We start from the raw sequence: 18,967 nt of genomic DNA on the forward strand, positions 1-18,967 counted from the left end.
ATCCATTTTGAGTTTATTTTGGTGTATGGTGTGAGAAAATGATCTAGTTTCATTATTCTGCATGTTGCTGTCCAGTTCTCCCAGCACCATCTGTTAAAGCGGCTGTCTTTTCCATTGGATATTCTTTCCTGCTTTGTCAAAGATTAATTGGCCATACATTTGTGGGTTCAGTTCTGGGTTCTCTATTCTCATATATTCCATTGGTCTATATGTCTGGTTTTGTGCCAATACCATACTGCCTTGATGATTACAGCATTGTAGTAGAGGCTCTGGGATGGTGATGCCTCCCATTTTGCTTTTCTTCTTCAATATTACTTTGGCTATTTGGGGTCTTTTGTGGTTCCATACAAATTTTAGGATAGTTTGTTCTAGCTTTGAGAAGAATGGTGGTGCAATTTTGATTGGGATTGCATTGAATGTGTAGATTGCTTTGAGTAGTAATGTGAATGGGATCAGTTTCTTGATTTCTCTTTCTGTTGCTTCATTATTGGTGTATAAAAATTTAACCGATTTCTGTACGTTGATTTTGTACCCTGAAACATTGATGAATTCATGGATCAGTTCTAGTAGGCTTCTGGTGGAGTCTGTTGGGTAGAGTATCATGTCGTCTGCGAAAAGTGCAAGTTTGATTTCTTCTTTACCAATTCTGATGCCTTTTATTTCCTTTCCTTTTGTTTTCTGTTTGCTGATGCTAGGACTTCCAGCACTTTGTTAAACAACACTGGTGAATGTGGCCATCCCTGTCATGTACCTGATCTCAAGGGGAAAGCTCTCAGTTTTTCCCCATTGAGGAGGATATTAGCTATGGGCTTTTCATAAATGGCTTTTATGATGTTTAAGTAAGTTCTTTCTATACCGACTTTCTCCAGGGTTTTTATTAAAAGATGCTGTATATTGTTAAATGCTTTTTTCTGCATCTGTTGATAGGATCATATGATTCTTTTCTTTTGTTAATGTGATGTATCACATTGATTTTGTGAATACTTAACCAGCCCTGCAATGCAGGAATGAATCCTACTTGATCATGGTGGATAATTCTTTTTATATGGTGTTGGATTCGATTTGCAAGTATCTTGTTGAGGATTTTTGCATCTGTATTCTTCAAGGACCTTGGCCTGTAGTTCTCTTTGTTTGCTGGGTCTCTGTCTGGCTTGGGAATCAAAGTGATGCTGGCTTCATAAAATGAGTCCGGAAGTTTTCCTTAGATTTCTATTTTTTGGAACAGCTTGAAAAGAACGGGTATTAACTCTGATTTAAATGTCTGGTAGAATTCCCCAGGGAAGCCACCTGGTGCAGGGTTCTTATTTGGTGGGAGATTTTTGATAACTGATTCAATTTCTTCACTATTTATGGGTCTGTTCAGATTTTCTATCTCTTTCCGTTTGAATTTTGGTAGTGTGTGTGTGTGTGTTTAGCAATTTGTCCATTTCTTCTAGTTTGCCGGCATCTAATCTTTCATAGTATTCCATGATAATTGCTTGTATTTCTGAGGGATTGGTAGTAATAAATCCATTTTCATCATGATTTTGTCTATTTGGGTGCTCTCTCTTTTAGAGAAGCCTGGCTAGAGGTTTATCAATTTTATTTTTTCAAAAAACAAACTCTTGGTTTCCTTGGTCTGTTCAACTTTTTTTTTGGAATTCTATATTGTTTATTTCTACCCTGATCTTTATTAATTTTATGCTTCTGGGTTTGGGGTATTCTTGCTGCTCTGCTTCTAGTTCCTTCAGGTGTGCTGTTAGATTTGTATTTGTGGTTTTTCTAGTTCCTTGTGATAGGCCTGGATTGCCATGTATTTTCCTCTTAGGACTGCCTTTGCTGCATCCCAAAGAGTTTGGATTGTTGTATATTCATTTTCATTTGTTTCTATATATTTTTAAATTTCTTCTTTAATTGCCTGTTTGTTTGAACCATTCATTATTTAGTAGGGTTTCCTTTAACCTTCACGCTTTTGGATATTTTCCATATTTTTTCCTGTAGTTGATTTCAAGTTTCATAGCATTGTGATCTGAAAGCATGCATGGTATGATCTCAGTTCTTTTATATTTGAGGACTGCTTTGTGACACAGTATGTGGTCTGCCTTGGAGAATGTACCATGTGTACTCGAGAATAAAGTGAATTCCATAGCTTTGGGATGTAGGGTTCTAAATGTATCTGTCCTGTCCATCTGGTCCAATGTGTCATTCAGGTCAATTAGTGATTTTCTGTTAGGTTAAATTATCCATTGCTGTGAGTGGAGTATTAAAGTCTCCTGAAATTAGCACATTCTTATCAATAAGATTGCTTATGCTTGTGACTGTTCTATGTATTTGGATGCTTCCAAATTCAGTGCATAGACATTTACAATTGTTAGCTCTTCCTGATGGATAGACCTTGTAATTACTATATAACACCCTTCTTCAATTCTTCTTACTGCCTTTACTTTAAAGTCCAGTTTGTCTGATAGAAGTATGGCTACTCCAGCTTTCTTTTGACTCCCAGTAGCATGATAGATGGTTCTCCATCCCCTCACTTTCAATCTGAAGGTGTCCTCAGGTCTAAAATGAGTCTCTTGTAGACAGCAAATAGATGGATCTTGTTTTTTATCATTCTACTACCCTATGTCTTTTGATTGGAGCATTTAGTCCATTTACATTCAGTGTTATCATTGAAAAATATGGGTTTAGAGTCATTGTGTTCTTTGTAGGATTCATGCTTTTAGTGGTATCCCTGGTACTTTGTATTTCTTGCAACATTTCCCTAATAGAGTCCCTGTTAGGATCTCTTGTAGGGCTGTTTTAGTGGTGATGAATTCCTTCAATTTTTGTTTGTTTGGGAAAACCTTTCTCTCTCCTTCAATTCTGAATGACAGGCTTGCTGGATAAAGGATTCTTGGCTGCATATTTTTCCTGTTGATCACATTGCAGATTTCCTGCGATTCCTTTCTGACCTGCCAAGTTTCATTGGAGCAGTCTGCTACTACTCTGATGTGTCTACCTTTGTATGGTAAGTCCCGTTTATCCCTAGCTGCTTTCAGAATTCCCTATATTTTGTCAGTTTCACTATGATATGTCGTGCAGAATATCGGTTCAAGTTATGTCTAAGTAGAGTTCTCTGTGCCTCGTAGATTTCAGTGTCTGTTTTCTTCCCCAGGATGGGGAAGTTTTCAGCTATAATGTGTTCAAGTATCCCTTCAGCCTCTTTCTCTCTTCTTCTTCTTATAGAATCCTATGATAGGGATATTGTTCGATTTGATTGAATCATTCAGTTCTCTAATTCTCTTTTTGTGCTCCTGGATCAATTTCTCTCCCTTTTTCTCATCTTCCTCTTTTTCTATAATTTCATACTCTAATTCACTTATTCTCCTCTCTGCTTCTTCAACTCGTGCAGTGGCCACCTCCATTTTATTATGCACCTCATTTATAGCATTTTTTTAATTGATCATAACTTTGTAAGATCCATGGTCTTTGCAGCAATAGTGTCTCTCCTGTCTTCTATGCCTTTGTCAAGCCCAGCGTTTAATTTTGACTATTGTTCTAAATTCTTCTTTAGTTATGTTGTTTGTTTGTATTTGTTTTGATCAATTCTTTTGCTCTCACGTCTTCCTGGAATTGTTTTTGATGTGAATTCTTTCCTATCATCATTTTGGCTAGATTTCTGTCTCTTGTAAGTTTTAGCTTGTTATGTGTTCTGCACCTGCGAGTACTACTGTATTAAAGGAAGCTCATACGCTGCCCAGGGCCTGGTGGTTCAGCAAGTGTTCTTTTAAGGGTGTCCCTTGGTCTCTCTTGATGTGACTTTGGTTATTTTAGTTCCCTACTTGTAGTGATGATTAGGACTCTCCACCGTGTGTGCTTTGGTTTGTTCCTTGAAGTAGCCCGGGAAAGGAAAACAGACAAACAGGGAGCAAAAACACTCAAAGGTAAAACAAATCAAGCAAATAGACAAAAAAAAATTTTTTAAAAGGACAGTCTAAAAACATAAAACCAGAAATCCCAGCTACATATAAAGAGCAGGTTCGAGGCAGCACTGATAGAAGAGCATGGAGAAAGAGAAAATGAACATTGACCAGGCATAGAGACTTAAAGGCTTAATCCAGAGAGAGCAAAAGAAGAATATAGCAAGAGGAGAAAGAAACAAAGATAATGTTACCCAGAGGAACTATATAGTATTATTCCATAAGGAGAGAGAGAAAGGAAGGTAAAGGAGGTGTAGAACATGCATCAGGAGGATGGATTAAATATGTCTCTTTAAGCAAACCTATAATGAGAATAACCTGCCCAGAGGAGGGGAGAGATAAGAATAAGAAAAAGGAGAACATATCTGAATAGATCAATTCTTGCTAGAGTTAATCAAGGCAATGCAGCAGCCCTGGTCTTGGAAGAGCTGTCATCTGTTTCTGTAGCGTCTACAGGCTCCCAGCAGCTCCCCAGTAGAGAGGGGTGTGGTTTGGTGTAGGTGGGTCCCTGTAGCTGATCCCTGAGGCTCCACCTTGGTCATTGTGGGGAGAAAAATGGAGACCCCTCAGCCCCTTCTCTTCAAACCAGGTGTCCCAGATTGCTCCTTTGGATCTGTTCTCACTGTGCATAAGCACAACCAAGGTGGGCCAAGTTGCCCCATGCCCAGCCATGTTCTAAACTCTCACTCCATGCACATTAATGATGCTGCCTGAAATATAATCCTGTGAGCCTGGCACTTCAAGGAAGGGGATCAGTTCCTCCTGATGCCGACTGGGCCCCTGGGGTATGGCCTGACCTGGAGGGAAGTCTTCCCCCCACCCCCCACCATGGGGGATAGGATAGGATCCCTCATTGTCCCAGGCTGAGGTTTTTCTCTTCTCCAGATACAGTTTTAAACTTCCCCAGGTCCTCTTTCTCTTCCCTTTCTCTCTCTGCAGAAGGGGCTCCCTCCCCTCCGTGCCTCCATGTCCCAGTCCATTTTTATCTCCTCCAGTTCACACTCATGCTATCTTCCTAGTAGACTCTATCTCCTTTCCTCCCAGACTCTTGGGGTTCAGAGTCCTTTGGCTTCATCCCTTATTTGTTAGAGATGTGGGTGGGAAGTACAGAGCCTCCTATTTCTCTATCTTCTTCCCCAACCTACTCATTATTGCTTTAAATATATAGTCCCATTATTCTTATGGGGGTTTTTTATTTTTTTTAATCTGTAGGTTTTCTTCTCTTGCATGTGCTTTTTTTCCCCTTACACTATTTCCTTTCTGTGCCTCTGAAAATTTTCAAATGCCCTGCCTTCTAGATAGCTGATTTTCTTCTTCCGTATAGTTAAGTCTGATATTGAAACACTGTTGAATTCTTCAGTTCAGTAGTTGCGTTCTGCAGCTCTAGGATTTTTTTTTCTCTAATGAGGTCTATCTCTTTGTTGAGCTTCTTGTTCATTTTTTGTTTTCCTTTAGTTGTCTGTGTTTTCTCAGACCTTAAAGAGGATTGTTCAAAATTCTTTGACAATTCATATAGCTTCTTTTTTTTAAGAGTCAGTTATTGCAGCTTTATTAATTTCCTTTGGCAGTGTCATGCTAACCTTGCTTTTCACAATCCTTGATTCCCTACATTGGTATCTGCTTATCTGACTAAGTTGTCTTCTCTTCCACCTTTACGGGTTTGCTTTGACAGAGATAGTCTTTGACTACTCAGCTCAGCTTGGGGTTCTGGATATGTCATCTGTTAGCATCCTTGAGCAGTGGAGTTGCTATAAGGGTCTTTTTGGGCAAGACACTGCTCGAGGTCTAGGTTGAGGTGGGGCTACCACTGGCTAAGAACATTTGGATAGGACTGTTGGCTTAGTTCCATGTTCTAGTGCAGCTACAGTACGGGTTCCACAGTTGCCTAGATTCTCCTGTCACACTTTCTATATGGTCAGGATTAGGCATTATACCCAGCAGGAAGCAGAGCTAGGAATTAGCTTTGATGCTTGGATTTGGCAGAAGGGGAACTAACATTAGAATAGCTTATTGTGTCACGCAGGACTATGCACCTAATTCCCTGCTCCTAATGGGCCATTGGCTTTACTCTGTAGACAGGGGCAACCACTGGCTGTGTTTTTTATTCAAGTGCTACTGGGTAGAGGGCTGAGGACTGGCTATACCACTTCCCACAGGATCTGGTTAGGTTTACTGATTGGACAGGCTGAATGCTTTATTCTGCAATGTTGGGGCTTCAGATTAGTCGGCCCAAGTCATTCAAATACCAAGGCTCTTTTGGAGGAACAAACTTGGGCAGAAATATGCACCACATTCCCTGGGCTGACAGCTGGATTCTCTATTCAGGTGCCACTATAATCAGCATTGCAGCATAGGCTTCCTGGTCAGGCAGGCTGGAGGTTGTATTCAAGAGTAGCAAAGGCTATACATTAAATATCCTGCCCAAGTGGGGCCTAAGAGTAGGTCACTGCACTGGCAAGGCTTTTTGGGGACCAAATCAGGCAGAACTGTGTACCAAGCTCTCTGGGGCAGATGGGGCCACTGGCTGAGCGCTGCATATGGGCAGAGGTTTCCTGGTCAGGAAGGGATCTAAACTCAGAAGTAAGTGGGACTATGAATTAGGTTCCCTGCCCAGGCAGAATGGCTAAACTGGCTTCATGACCAGCATGGCTTGTTAATTGGAGTCCTGAATCTGGCAGACTTGTGCCCTGCTGAGTTCTCTGATCTGACTGGGCCACTGTTGATGATGATGAGCAGTGCCTTAAGTTGGGATTTACCATCAGGTGCTGCTGCAGTAGGGACTCTGAGCATAGTCTCTGTTCCTGAGGAGTGCTTTAGCCTTATCCTGTGTTCTAAGATTTTGTAGTGCTGTCTCACAAGGGGGCCTAAAGTCAGAAACAACCTATGTCACCATCTTGATGACATCACTCTCTATAAGTATTCTCTTTCTGCAGAACATATTCTCTAGTGTCTCCCCTTAGAGCATTATTTCTCATTAAGACTCCCATATCTCCTCCTTTCTGTGTGCCGTGTTTTGAGCACTTCTTACACTGAGAGTATGTCTTTTGCCAGTTGTTTGGTTTTTTTTTTTTTTTTGGTGGAGGGTAGGATATGGGACACAGGGCTACATTTTGTTGATGTTTAAGCTGTTCTTTAGTGCCTGGAACTTCTGTATAGTGGATAAGTATTAATGATAGGATCAATGGTGATAGTTACCTAGCTGCACTTAACTGGTAGACCCAGAAACTTAACTCTGAAACTATGTGCAAAGTGCTCTTTCTGCTGTAGCTGTGACTATATGGGAACACCGTGTGCTCGGAGTGTGGGTTAGGACATGTTACAACAAGTAGCCATTAGCGGGACAGGTAAATCACTATTCATCAGCGTGACCAGCTTTCTCTCTCCAGCCCACAACATGGTTATAAATGAGACTGGCACATCTCAGATCTACTGCTCTCCATCATTAGTACTTCCAGGGCCTGGTATGGCCCTTCTCCCTGAGAAGTAAGATACTGAGGGAATTTCTCAGGCTTAGAACAAGGGACCAGCTATATTGGGCCCATGGTGGCAATGAATGGCTTTTGTGGCTGAGGAAATGAAATTCGGAGCACTTGAGGCATTGTGTGTCCAGCCATGAAGCATTCCTGGCTGATGTCCCTACAAGAACTGTTTCTCCCCTTTCAGAGGTTAGGGGTAGGGGTGAAGAGGGAGGTCCATAGAGGCATGTTCTTGGCTCATGAACCAGATGCTTTGTTTCTCTATCAATGCTCAGAAAATTTGAAAAACAAGAAGTAGCCTTGGGCAGTGTTAAAAAAATGGCTTTTGGTATAAGTCATGCTTGAGTTTCAATCCTAGCTCTGCTACTTACAAGCTGTGTGACTGGGGAGAAGATTACATAACTCCACCAACCATCAATGTCCTTTGTAAATGGGCATAAGGTACCTTGAGTTCATATATTAAATAACAAGCATGAGAGTATCCATGGTGCATGTGTAGTGACTGGTGCTGTTGTAGCTCACACGTGCTGGGTGAGACTGATCCTGGCTCAGACACCACTATATGCCTCATTCCTTCACCTGAAATGAATTTTCCATCCTTGGAAACAAAATCATAAAAGCTAAAAATGTTTTCCTGAAGAATCCTGCTCCTAAGGACTCTAAAGCAAGCCGTGGCAATGGACCACATTACAAACATTGGGCATAAATTTCATTTTACATTTTCCTCCTGTTGACAGGGGACAATAATTATTCATGTTAGAGAAGCTTCCAGAGAGAATGGGACATCTGAGAAAAGGCCCTGGAGTGGGAATTTGGACACTTGAGTTACGATCTCAAATTTACCACCTACCCATTGGATGGCCCTGGAGAAAAAACAGTAATGAGTCTGTACAGTTTTAGAGAACAGCACTGTTTAACACTTGTGGCACTTCTGTTATGCTCTGGGAGGTGTACTAACCATACTGGCCTATGTTATTTCACCTTACCTTTTCAGCGACTCTGAGTGTCCCCATCTGTATTTATCCTGGTTTCACTACTTCAGAGTGAAAAGGTTGTACAATCAGTAAGTGACCAAATGAGGATTTGAATCCCCAGATCTGATTTTAAAACTGATATTCCACCCCTAATGAGCTCCATGAACCTTAAGAGTGGGGCTTCCAGACATAGCAAATAAAAATATGATACTCAGTTAAATTCACATTTTAGATAAACAACATACTTAAAATGCTAGATACCCAGTTACATATGCATTTACCTAGCAACTCTCCTGGGGTGCTTCATTTTACATAGGCAGGTGAGAAGTGGTCTATTACAGCCTTTCCAAAGGCACCTAAAGGTGGTTCTCATGAAAATGTGCCCTTCCAAAAAAATAAACACATTCTTCCAGGATAGAAATTATTAGACGGTTAGAAAAACCGAGAAAAAGGAAACGTCAAAGGTAATTTAGGATATGTCTTCTAGATGAACTTAACATGAGTCTAGATGTTAAAAATCTGTGCAGATCAAGAATTCCAGATCATGATTGATAGTGGCATGCATCATGGGCAGACCTTCTTGACTGAGTAAACTCAGGTCTCACTTGGGACCCAAGGCAAAGACCTTTTCTGGTGAACACTTACTGAAACCCTCCTATAGATCGTCACCATGTTATTTATGGCATTTCATTTAGTATCAAGACAACATTGTGAGGTAGGATAACCGCATTTACCGACTGACTGTTACAAGTGAAATCCACAGCTCATGAGGAGCAGAGCTGAATTTGATGCAGATCTATCTGAATCCTACACCATCATCATGCTGTGTAATGTATGGGAAGTCAGGATGGCCACAACCCAATGATTGAGAGGTTACTCAACAAATCTGTAACAGAGTTTAAATTGTTCTTTTTTATAGTCCTATTACTTGAATGTTTTCCTGTCTATCCATCTGTACCTATCTTAAACCCTCCATCTTTCATATACTATGCTTGATATTTTCAGTGCAACGTGGCCCCTCCTGTATACCCCAGAGCATTCCCTGGCTGGGCTTCCAATGGCTTACAGATTTGGACTCTCACTGTGGAACTGGGCACTTCCTCTCCCACTGTGGTCTTCTACAACTACTAGAGGTTCCATATAGTGTAATAGTTAAGATTACGGGTTAGGGAGCCCTACCACTGGATCTACCACTTAATGGCTATGAGACTATCTGTGTGCCTCCATTATTTCATCCTTACATGAGAGATGATAATACATACACCTTGAGGGATTGTTGGGAGTACTGAATCAGTTAATGTGCATAAGTCACTTAGGACAATTCCTGGAACATCAGTATTCACTACCTAACACAATACAGGTATTACTGTTAAACTTACTGTGATTTGAACTCTGGTGGGCACCAAGCATGGAGCTGAGCAGCCACACCTATCATATTCTATTCTCACAGTCATCTTATAAGTATATGAAATTATCAAACAGTAAATCAAGGAGGGAAGAAGCAAGCCCTGACTGACCATAGAGACTATCATTTCAATCTCAACCCTTCTATTCTCATGTTCCTCTTTATTTCTTATGGCTTCCTGAAGTTACTCCAAATGGTGAGGGATGTGAAACATGTTATTTTAACATAACACATGAAGAAATATCAACATGCTTCCCCCTCTACAGAATTGAATGCTACTGAGTCAAAACCTTCTTTGTAATATGTACAAGTAGAAGAACTTTTACAGCAGGGGCTTAATGAGGCCATTTAAGTATAGGTGTACCAGTTAGCCTGACCTAGTTTTCAATATATGAGCTGTTTCTCATGTACCATGACATGACCACTCCAGACCTCATATTCTCCCTTGGGGCATGGGGGTAATACAAGTTAGTTGTGAAAGTATCTTAAGAATTCAAATGCCTCATCTTCCTTTATTCCTTAAAATGATACATTTTTTTAAACTTAGTATACCATTTTACTAACCCCAAGCTGAGTCGAGGTGGGGGCAAAATCAAAGGAAACCTGTATGACATAAATCATGCAGTGTATTATCCATTTATGCCCACATCTCTGCTGCCATAACAACATACTACACCAAGCAAATCATTTGTCTTGAGCAAACTGCTCTTCTGTTGATTGTATAACCTCTAGAGAAGTCTGCTTCCATCCCTAGCATACAAAAGACTCTAGACGGATAACTTTGCTAATGAATAAGAAGGATTCTTTTCCAAAAGACCTGACCAGGATTTGTCCCAGCCCCAGTGAACAAATAGAACATTTGAGTCTAAGTCCCAAAGTGGCAACTTCAGAAGGATACCGAATCTTCACAGATGAGCTAAGTTCATGAAAGTTTCTCAGCTCTTCTGAACCTCAGCATCTACATCTATGAATCTGTGGAAACCATCCTTCCCAGAACTGTGATAGGTACAGTGAGGTCACAGATGTCAAAGTGCTTGGTATGAGAGCTTCCTACCAATACATTATTTTGTTAAAGAACTTGGTTTTCTAAGTATCAATCTTACATTTATTCATAGTACACATATTTCCAATTTGAGGAAACTGATTATTTTATCAAAATCCTAACTGGTGTGGCTATTGAAATTCAAAGACTCTCCTCTTTTGCTATTTAATGGCATTGATTTGCTGGGTTTTCCCTTCTCACCCACTCATAGCTCAGTTATCTGAGTGAAAAGACCATGCTAGAGCTATAAAAATATGATTACATTGCTGTTGTAAGTTTCCAAACTCAGATGGTTATAACCTGATGCAGGGCATTCCAATTTTAACTATCTACTGCTGTTTTTATTTCATAAAGCCACTAAAAACATCCTGCACCGCTTTTATATACATCACTACTTTTATGGCTTTTGTGTCATAATAAAAGGCAGTTCATTGGAAGCTGATGGGGTTTTTTTCCAGCAGAAAAATAGTGAACTTGGAATAAGACATCTCTGTGTCTAGTTTCTCTGCCTCCTAACTGTCCCGTGCAATCAATCCATGATCCTCCAGACTTCTAGGCTATTTTTCCCAAAAAGCTATTTCTAAGGCATTGCCCTGTTCAACCTTCAGAGGCTCCCCACAATACCCATTGGGAGGCCATAACATCCTGAGCGTGGCATTTAAAGATGTCTAGTATCTCTGTGGCTCCTGGGTGGCTCAGTCAATTAAGTGTCTGACTTTGGCTGGGGTCATCATCTCACAGTTTGTGAGTTCAGGCTCTGCATTGGGCTCTGTGTTGACAGCTCAGAGCCTGCTTCAGATTCTTTGTCTCCCTTTCTCTCTGCCCTTCCCCCACTTGTGCTGTCTCTCTCTCAAAGATGAACAAAACATTTTTTAAAAGTTTGAAAATCTGTAGAATCCTTATAACTCACTTTTGTTTATATAAAGTAAAACACCTACTTTGCTCTTCACCTTCCTGTGTACTCATGGCTTTATACAGTGTGTTCTCAACCATTTGTGAGAAACCCTCTGCCTTAATTCTTTCCATCAATTTAGCTCTTACCAATAGAAATCCTTCTTTTTACAAAACTTTTCCAGGGATTCCTCCCTGGGACTCACTGTCCCCTCTACTTTCAACACAATCATATTTTGCTTGGTCTTGTGGCTTTGGTTGTTGCCTTATCACTTGTGTGACTCTCCCAATCCAGATCTAATGTTCCCTTATCCTGTGCTTATGATGCAGATGTCACATTTGGAATGGAAAGGACCCTAGGCAGAAACTCATCAGACCTTTGTTTTACAGAGGTTAAATGATAGCCATCGCCACATGGAATTTATGGGAGATCAACTGAAGCCCACTAGAGTGCACTTTCAAGGAATGAGGGAGAAAGGGAAACATGGACAAGCAGGTAGATGGAGATATATATATATAGGCAGTGTAAGTATATACCTGTTCAACTCTTGATTCAAGGAAGGGAGAAATGACAACTATCATGTCTAGTTGGTAGAAATGGGATTTCTTCAGTCCCACTAGACTCAGCAAAAGATAACCCACCAAGACCTTGGCTGAGTAGCCAAACAGGTCTGTGGAGAAGATATCAGGTCTCTGGGAAACATTGGAATCAACTAGTTATAAAGGTACATTTTTCATCAGGGATCTAGACTTCCCTCCCCAGTCAATGTTTTCCTTCATTCTTCAGAGTCTTTGCCACTCAGATAGTAAACCTACTTCAATAATACAATCAGCTTCAAGGAAGACATACAGTAAGTGATTTATACGGTGATGTATCCATTCGTTAGTAACTTTGGTATCACTGTGGAAACTCAGAGAAGTACCTATCTAGACGTCTTTCACATGGACAGATCACTTGCCAGGTGGCTATCCAGACTCTGATAATAAATATCTAGGCCTCCTGGGTTGGTTATCTGGTCTCATTTTCAGACAATTCTGATGCTATTAAATCCCTTGCCTAATAGTCACTTTGTTTAGTTCCTGTCAACATGGATGAGGTGGTTCACATAATGCTACACGTGGAGATTATGGCAAAGACCTGGCTCCTTATCCTCAAATCACTTTGCATCTAGATAAAATCTCCCTTTAATCTCCTTCTGCCATTAATCTTGTGTCAAGCTGGACATTTTAATTAGTGAATAATCAGCTCTATGGGAATATGAAAAATAATTCTTTCCATCTGAAAAATAACTATTTTTCCCCACCAGTATTTCTCCTTCTAACTAATCATCACAGAGCCCTCTAATTCTTGCCGATATGCCATTATCTGAGTGCCTCCACATTCCTGGTTACCCCACCTGTGACTGCCTCTCCCTTTCTGGAGTGAGTTATAAATGAAAAAAAGCCTTATGAACTCAGCTCCTAATATCGATAGAAACTCTCCCATCTAATACTTCCTTCTTCTAGATCATAGGGTAGGTTCAATGAATAGAGCCACAGCCATATCAATAATCCCCAGCACTGGACTAGCAATAAAGTTATCATTAACCTCTGAAATCCCACTACCATAGTGGGTGGCTAACCCTGTTCAAGATAGCCCACTGATGAGTGCAACCTTCAGTTGTTCTTGACATGAACACCCAAGTCTCCCATATGCATCCTCAACATGGTTTTCACTTATGCTCATCTGGCTTTGCCGGTTTTAAAACTGTCCACAGTGCCCCCACAAGGCCTCTGATATACCAGAACCTTCTGGAGGGGATCTCATTTGGGTCCAAATACAGGCTTTTCCTCAGCCACATGCCTTAGCTTACAATATTCTTATAATAGGTTACTGTAACCTTTAATGAGAAAATATAATACTTGTTAACCTCCCTTCCATCCTCTTGCATTCTGCACATGCAATATATAAATGATGCTTTACAGGAGATGAGCACACACAGACTGCTCTTCAGCCTTTGTCTTATCTAATAGCAATATTAGGAGTCAGAGTAATTTGGCATCCCACCAGATTGATTCTTTCTGGTTCTGAGCTTGATTATGTAGTACCATGATGAATAAGGTACATTCTATCAGATGTGATCTAGTAAGAGTGTAATGGCAGTTCTCTCTCCCCTGTTTAAGAAGAGCCATAGTATTTCAATGTTAATATCAAAGGGGAACTATCTAGGAGAGGCTCACATCACCTTGGGGTTTCTGCCACGATCACATGAATCCCCTAGAAGCCCTATGATATGCCCAGTGTGGACACTGGCTCCTTTCATTTATGCAGTACCAGTAAAACAAGATGAATAATTATGGTGAAATGTTATTAAAGATTCATCATTAGCAAGGAGGAAATTAGGAAATCATAACATAGAACTTGAGCTGTATAGTCAGGCAGACCTGAGGTGTGAATTTTGGCTTGGCCAACTTCTATGATGGTGCACAAGTCCCTCAACATTTATCAAAACTTCAAATTGAAACTAAGAACACTGTATTAACTGCCTTGGCCTGTGATAAAGATTTAGAATAATAGAACATACTAGATGCCAAAAGACTTGGCTATAATTAAACATAGAACAATAATCTGGCTTATACTTAAGGCACTTTCTCTAGATTTCCCCATAATTCTTAGTCTATTTTTATACTGTAGGTATCATTCCAAGCACAGAACTTTGAAGAACACCCCTCAAACTCCAGACCCAAAACAGAATGACACTCTTGCCCTTCTCCTCTCTTAAAATTAGAACTTTATTTGTTCACATTTTTTTCTCCAAAGAATTAAAACATATGGTATTTCATCTGTCTCCATAAAATATTAAAGCAGATACAGATGTTCTTCTCTACTGAGTGTCGAATTCAGAGTCAGAAAGCCTGGTTGTGAATTCTGCCTCCTCTGCTTACTAATGGTGGGATCTGAATGAACTCGCTTCATCTCTGATACTTTGTGTTCCTATATGCCAAGGAATAGCAATGATGTCATGATGGTGGTAGCAAAAGTAAAGGCAATGATGGTGAGATAAGGGCACTTCCTCACAAGCTTGTTGGGTAGACTGTATGAGCTATTATGTGATAACCGTTGCAATGCTGAATCTGTCAAGTCCCCCTTACGATTGGTGGAACCAAAGCTCATGTTGTGGAAAAGAGGTTCAAGGTCACACACAGTTTGAGACACTTCCAATGGAAAGACCACCTATACAAGTCACCCTGTGACATGTTAGGATAGGTTGCTTGGGGCATTAAAGAGTTACTCCACTGTCAGTTCCTACTTTGGGGGAATACACATGGACAAGAAGAGGTCTAGAATCTTCACATCTGTATGGTTTTAATGTGATGGACAGAACTCTCTCTACAAAAGAACATTATTTAAGTTTTTAATTAATTAGGGCTCCTTTGGCTAGTTGAAATAAATTGGAAAGCTCCTAGGGTATCTCATAAAATTGGTGCAACAGCTGAACAACCATAAGTTGGCAAAGGAGATACCCAAAGAGGCTCTGGAGATTTCCTTAGAAACCACAGGCCATAAAATTGAAACCTAGCGCTATGCTGTCCAATACAATAGACACTATATTTAATTTTAAATTTAAATTTAATTGCTAATTTAAATTAAGTCAAATTTAAAAATTCAGTTTCTCATTCTAGCCACATTTCATATACTAATTATCTACATGGCATTACTCTATTGAATAGAGCAATCTATGGAACATTTCCATGACCTGAGAAGACTCTATAGGAAAGCATTGCTCTAGACTGATGTCATTTAAGTACCTTTAAGACTCTCAGATTTTGTGTCCCCTTATTACAATGTTCTTATTTTTTGAAGAGGGAATTGTATGGGTTTATATGTTATCTACATTCTGGGACAAACAACTATGACCAAGTTGGACAGTATCCTTTAATATAGTCCTTGCTTAGCTGGCCTCCTTAACTGGGGTGGGGAATCATTCCCAGAAAACGGGTATGAATCATTCCCAGAAAACGGGTATGGTTATGTCTCCCAGACCTTTTTTCCTGCTCGACCCTTATAACCCTCACTGCAGCCTAGAAAGCAGAGAAAAAGCTCCACCCAAGACATCAGAACAAGTGATTCAGGGTTACAGCCCACTTTCTGTGCCTTGTTTATTACAGTCATGAAGACTTCTTTAAAATCTTATTAGGAGAGATATTTATATTTTCTCATTGTTCATTTTGGACAGCATTCTTGAAACATCTTAATAAATATTGAATTCTTGAAGTCCTACTGGGCATGTTAATAGGAGCAAAAGACAAAACACCACTTTTATGTCTCTTCATATCAAGGTATAACCCAACATAGCTGGGACTATGTATGCTGAAATGATGATTTATTTTAAATCTAGACAACCTTATGAATGCATAATGCATTTTTTTTTTTTTTAGAACACAAGTTCAGAGGACAGACGGAGAAGCCAAAAGAGGTTCATTTAGGAGCTTTTGTTCCTTCTATGAAAAGCATCTGAGGTAATAACAAAGAAACTAAACACACAAAATTAACTATTGGAGTCATTTTTAATTAACCTGACCAGCTAATGTAATCCCTGAAACTTTTTCTCTTCAGGACAAAACATCATTGGTTTTTGTATTCCTGGATCTGCATCGAGTGAGCATCATCAAGTCCTTACACCAACTGGATGGGTTTGTGCAACAAGGTGTGTAAGTAAGCCCAGGGTTTTGGTTTCCCCCACTGCTTATAGCTCCTTGTTGAGTTTGCCTTCCTGTAGACTCCATTTTCTGAGTGTTCTCAAAGAACACTCTGGTCTTGTGTCTCATGGTACCTAACTCTATGAATACTCTGGCCCACACATGCTTTCAAGACCAGGAATTGGAATGCCTCATTTGTCACAGGCAGTGGCACTCTGAAGAGGCATGTGCCCTTCCTTGAAGGGAGCAGTTCTCAGCCTTGACCACACATTAGAATTGCCAGAGGAGCTTTTAAAAAGACCTAGTCCAGCTTCAATGAAATCAGAATGTGGGAGGGTGGGACAACCATCAGTACATTTTATAGCTTCCCAGATGACAGCAAAGATTCATAGCAACTTAGTGGATAGCAGCATGAGTACCACCTGGAGTTTATTAGAAACGGAGGCTCTGTGACCCCATGCCACACCTCCTGAACAAGAATCTGCATTCTAAGAAGATATCCCAGGTGACTCATATGTATATTGAAGATTGAGATACCCAACCAGTCTGAGCATGCATCAGAAGCACGCTGGAGAGTCTTAAAATGCAGACTGCTTGGCCTCACCCCCGGATCCTGGTGCATAAGGTCTAGGGTAAGGCTTTGCCTTTCTAAGAGTAATGTAATCCTCGTGATCCTATTTGGTTCCTGCATGGTGTCAGCATCGGAGTTTCAGACACACTCCTCTCTAATTCATTTATTAACTCTCTCCCCAAGTTCATTTATTCTGCCCCTAATCTTGAGGAACAGGGGATTTTGCAGTGAACAAAGAGTTAATCCCTTTCTCATTGAATTTAAGTTCTAGAGAAGGTTCAGACAATACAAAAGCAAACTAATTATGGAAACAAATGTTACAGATTATGTTAACTTTTTATGAAAAAAACTATACTGAATGTAAGATCCAGGGTGACTAGAAGATGCTATTTTAGATTAAATGGTCATGTAAGGACTTGCATTTGAGCAAAGACCTGATGGATGAAGATTTTACAAGCATACTATGGAACAGGAAAAACTAGGTTCTAGGCAGAAGGTAAAGGAACCCTAAAAGGTCTGACCCAAGATGGGGTTAGTAAACTCCAAGACCAAAGAAGTGAGATTTTCCTCTTCATTTCTCAGATCTACAACCTGCCTGCTGAATGATGTTGGGACTGCTGCCTTTTCTTTCATGGCCTCTTGATGCATCAAGTTTCCTTGGAAACATTTTTAGGAAGATTAAAACTTCAGTGTGAACAGAGCATTAACTAAGTCCTTAAAGAAGTTACAGTTGCTTGCTGGCACCTGGCCTCCAAGGGGAAAAGAAAACAACAGTGGGTGAGCCATCTATCATTACTGAACCTTGTAATAGGAGACCTGAAGGAGAAGATTTGACTGCCATCAGGAACCCCCAGCCACACAGGATGGTAAATGGCAGGAAGAAATAATGAAGATGTGATAATAGCAGAAATGGCTGCAGAGGTATGAGTTATGGGGTAGGAGTGACATCACCAGGAAGGTGGTATAGGTAGTTCCTGACGGCACAAGAACTGAAAACTATTCATGATGAGACACCAAAGAAAAAATTCTAGAATGTGAAGGTGAGGCTGAAGCACCTCTGCTATACACCAAAGACATGGAGAGAGACCCCATTAGAAGGGTAGGTGGAGCAGTTGCACATTACCCCTTCCTTGGCTGGCATAGTGCCATACTGGGAGGTCTCCCCCAAAACCCTCCAGTGAAAAAAGAGAGCCCATACTGGACATTGAGCCTTCCCAGCCTTGTGGGTCACCTTTTAGGAGTTTATACTTTGGTCTCACCTCAAGGAGATCATGGAGGACTCTGCAGGGCTTGCAACCACCAGCAAGCATTCAGATCTCAGCCAGCTGGGTTCCTACCAGCAGCACCCTGGTAGAAGTCCCAAGGAACAGCCTCACTCATCTGCACGGCCAAGACATTGGCACAGTTTGACCAGGGAATGAGGCAGGATGCAGGCCTACCTTACCTGGGACCTCAGATGAACTGAGTCTGGTCTCCTCGCTCTGGCAAGGCAGCTAATTCATAGCCCTGACCAATACTGAGTGCAGTTCCTGGCCCTGCCCAACCAGCAAGCCTGTTCTAGTAACTGAGAAATGTCTTGGCATCACAACACTCAAACAGTAGAGCCCAGCCAGTGGCTCTGCCCACCTGTGGAGACAGACTAGCGATCCCCTCTGGCCAGAGAGTTGATGCACAGGTCTGTCTGATAAGACTCTTATTTGGGGAGCTAAGCAGACTTGGGACGTGTTCATTGGCTCCCTGCACCTCCCTGTGCAGGGAAGCTTATCTGCCCACTGCTGAATAGAGCCTCCAGTCCTGCTAGCCGAACCCCTCATCGTAGTAGCATATGCGACAGCTCTGCTTATAATGGTACATGAGCAGAGAACATGACCAGCAGCTTTGTATCTGTGGAGCCATTTGTCCATACAGCTGAGTGTGCATGTCTATCTGATTGGATTCCCCCCACCCTCAAAAGACCTTAAGCCTTGAAGCTGAGTCTGCAGCCTGACTA

Source organism: Crocuta crocuta, unplaced genomic scaffold, assembly GCF_008692635.1.
Source record: "Crocuta crocuta isolate KB4526 unplaced genomic scaffold, BGI_CrCroc_1.0 scaffold152, whole genome shotgun sequence".
Classification (NCBI taxonomy): Eukaryota; Metazoa; Chordata; class Mammalia; order Carnivora; family Hyaenidae; genus Crocuta; species Crocuta crocuta.